The following is a 4,405-nucleotide window of genomic DNA, read 5'->3' as shown; positions in this document are numbered from 1 at the left end:
TATATATATATATATATACATACACACACACACACATATGTGTGTGTGTGCCTGTGTGTTTGTATCGTCCCACCGCTTGTCAACCGCTGTTAGCTTACGTTCCTCTAACTTAATAGTTTCGGCAAAAGTACCATACAATGGTTCGAATTTCTACCACTAAAACTCACAAGGCGATGCCCAGACATGGCCTCAGTTCAAAAACTATTGGAAAATCGATTGAATCTCGTTCAAATAAAATCATATGATTTTACAAACACACCATATTAAATAAAGGTGTTCAGAATATAAACAATATTTTAAATATATGACAGGTATATTGCGGTTGGAAAGCCTTTCTACAACAATTTTATTGTATCGGAAATACGTAGTTTCACTGATCACTTAAGGCAGTGTTTTGTTGTGTTTGCTTTGTTTGTGTTTGTTGTTTTGTTTAATGTTTTGCGTCCTGTTGAGGCTACTGTTGTTCTCATGGTTATTGTGTTCCTGTTTTGCTTTTTATATTTGCCATCATTTTTGTTTTGTTTTATAATATTGCTGATTCTAAAATCAGCTATTATCCAAGAAATTTGTAACCCAACAATATTCTAGCCGTGATTATGTCACCTTCCTTAATGCTCTGGGATTGTATTTGCTAAAATTCCTTTCATTTTTTTTTTTTATTAGTATTTCTACTTCAGACAAATTTGGCTACTATTTTAAGCAGGTAATAATTGACTCGTTTGTGCACCACCAGATGAGGCTACACTTATATGATAGTATGGGATAATATTTGCCCGAAAAACGAATAGATGATTGCAATCAGTATTCCAGTCAATACACATATTGTTTATCTTATGCCTCAAGAACTTTGCGAATCAACAAACTGCCGTAGCAGTTCAAAGACGACATCGCTACAGAATATTTGGAATGAAAGTGTTGACAATTTTTTTTCTGTTATGCTCTGTATCAACATAACATAACGGGAATAGTTTATAAATGTTACACCATATGGGGTCTACAGAACAAGCTGGCGGCCTCTATTTGTGCAGCCGCTAGGTGCAAATCTATCGCCATTAGAAAATCGTTACAAGCAGGCTATAGACAGGATTTCTTTCCATCTCAAACTATCGTCCCATTCTGTAAAAATAGTCACGTCATTTGCACTTCTCTATTACCGCTCCCACTTACCTCTCTTATCAATGAACTATTCGAAACGCTGGAGGGATCAAATATATATATATTTTAAAAAATCTATATAGATGCTATATCCGAAATTTCAACCAATATAACTTTCGTAACGGTAAAAACAGCTTCAAAACGTTCCTACATAATTCTAAAAGATTTATAGAAGGTTTTCGAAGGAGCAAACAGATATGCTGTCCTCCTCCACTTTGGCAAAGTCTTTGACAGTGTCGACCGCAAAATTTTCCTGTCAAAAGTGGTCCACATAATACTCCTGCAACAAATTGAATATTTCCTGAGGGCCAGAACATTTTGGTGTCACAGAACCTCTCAAAGAACGGTTTGAGACCCACTACTTTTTATAATATTCATAAACGAAGGTTCACACACACAATTACAAAATTATACACATAGAAACATGAGGATAATTTATGGTTTCTTGTTGTGAAGACGTGTGACAAGGTGGCTTTTTATAACGTGCCTTATATTGCCAAACAATCTACAAGCTCTGAACTGTTCTGTGACCTAAGGCACCTAATAAAATCCTGCCTAGCCTCGCGCATTCACAAATCCAAACTTTTAATTAACAACTTGCTTTAATATCATTTAGATAGATAAATTCGAACGAACGCCATGGGATTCGATCTCACAATTCATGTAAAAATGGTAGGTGCCTTTAATCCAATATTTATACGCTATTATTTATAGCTTTATTGCCAACGAGATTCACCTTTTCTAAAAAAAGAATACTGATATAGTGATATGTATGTATGTATGTGTGTATGTGTGTATGTGTATACAAGGAGAGAGAGAGGGGAGGTGGCAGAGACAGAGAGAGACTCAGAGTGAGAGATAGACACGTAGATATATAGCAAGAGAGTATAGAAATGGATACTTTTATAAATACTTATATTCAGACTGACATAAAAAAATGTAGGCATCAACACACACACACACACATGCACACACCAACACACGCACACATTGCATACATTTGAATAAGCATATACTTGTAGACTTAGTGAGTGCATTATTGATATGGAATGAGATACCAGTAACATTGATAATAATGTTCTATCTGCATTGATGTGGAGGCATTCTCCTGCAACAATAACTTTCATGTTGACCACATAGTCATGTTACTACGTTGGATTGTCAAGCAGCGTGCAATGAATGCACAATGCACAGTGAGTGCACAGTATGCACTGAATGCACAATGCAATAAAGCTAATGTAAGCATGTTACTTGCAATATTCGTTAGCTTTTCGCGTTGCTTATTCTTGCAAACATAAACGGTTCAACGCATAAGTATATATGTCCACGACTATATATATGTGTATGTATGTATGTGTATATAAATGTGTATATAAATATGTGTATATATATGTACGTATGTATGAGTGCGTGTGTGTATATGTCTTCTTCATATGGGTGCGTGTGTGCATGTGGTTTATGTCATAAAAGATAAAGTTATGTGAACTATGAAGGAGTTGAAGTATAACGTGCGCACAAAGAACCGATCGTACATATACACAAATATACGTGAACGTTCCCACACACACACACACACACACACACATATACAGATATTAAGGCTGACCAGTTTATGAAGATTCCTAGAAGTGAAGCGAGTTTCCTGAGAGAAGTATCGAACCTTGTCTTATCGATTAAAAACCACACTTACATTCGTTTCGAATGAATATATATATATATATATATATATATATATATATATATATATATATACAGAGAGAGAGAGAGAGAGAGAGAGAGTATATATATATATATATATATATATATATATATATAAAGACATGCATACACGCACATATGCATATATAGTATTATATACGCATGCAGTATTATATGTCTGCATATCTGTGTGTGTGTGAATGCGTGTGGCTGCATGTGTAAATAAATACGTCCAGTTGACTGATGAAGCGGCCATATTGCCAAGTGTCCAGAAATTGTTGGCCAGCATAAAGTAACGAAAAAGTGAATACTTACCTTTTTCTTAGACTTTTCATCAACTTCAACCTAAATAGAATATTCTACGTGCCAAACGTTCCGTCCATACTGGAAACAATGGTGGAATTAATTTACATAGATTTAGACTGAAAGTTTAACCTTCTGTAAGAGTGCTGAGATAACGTAATATAGTGGTACAAAAGATGGAGATTATATCAACGAGAAAGAAGGTTCGAGTGACGCCGGGTGCTGACAGGTATGGTTGCCATTACAAACTGCCGAGTGTTTACTGTCCTGTATACGCCCCTCACGCCAAGGAACTGGTTCAGCTGACGGGGAGCAAATGTTTCGTGTATATCGTACGCTCTGTTCTTTTATCGTTTATCTGTTGCAATTACTGGATTACGGCCACGCTGGAGCACCACCTTGTAAGATGTAGTCGAAATAATTCGTCCCAGTACATATTTCAAATCTGCCACATATTTTATTTGTTTTAGTTTGATTATTAACTTGTGGTGTTTTAAACGACCTATTGCTAGTTGTCAAGACACATACAAAAAGAAAGCCATCCTCTCCACACACATACACAAACACATTAGAAATTCATCGATAGTTTTGACATGAACAACCGTTTTGGAAATGGAATCGAGACCGTGGGCGTAGGATTGATCTGCTGGAATTGGCAGACAACATGATATTAGACGAGTTGTCGGATAGTGATCTCCGACATGCGAATGCATTTGATAGATCTGCTGCTGAAAATTTAGTGCCACGAAAGCTGAAACGCTTCTCTTTCCAAGAAAACTTGCAAAACATGTTCCATGTCAGTGGAGTTTGGCGGAAGCAGGTTTAGAAGTTCAGGTAACTTGGGGCCGTGTTCACGAATGAAGGGAGGTATTACAAAGGCATCTGCAATCAATCACTAGCTTTAGTGTTCGATCATCTGAAGAAGGGAGTGAAGTATAAAAGCCAAATTTACTATCTTCTGTTGGGTGTTCGAGTCTGCTCTTATCTGTGTTCATTAATTTTGGTCAGTGTCCGAGAAAATGCGATGCGAATACAAATGGCAGAAATCAGTTACCTCCGCAAGGTCTTAAGAAATAACGTTATTCGATAAAATGCGTAGCTCGGAGATGAAGTGGATGCTCTATGTGGAGCCAGTACTTCTCTGAACTGAGAGATCACAGGTCCGATATTAAGGAGACGTAGTAAGTATATCCCAGGAAATAATCGTTGAACAGGTTTTAGTGGCAAACCCAAGCGGAATAGATCGCAA

This window comes from Octopus bimaculoides, chromosome 6 (assembly GCF_001194135.2).
Source record: "Octopus bimaculoides isolate UCB-OBI-ISO-001 chromosome 6, ASM119413v2, whole genome shotgun sequence".
Classification (NCBI taxonomy): domain Eukaryota; kingdom Metazoa; phylum Mollusca; class Cephalopoda; order Octopoda; family Octopodidae; genus Octopus; species Octopus bimaculoides.
This window is presented reverse-complemented; position numbering follows the sequence as displayed.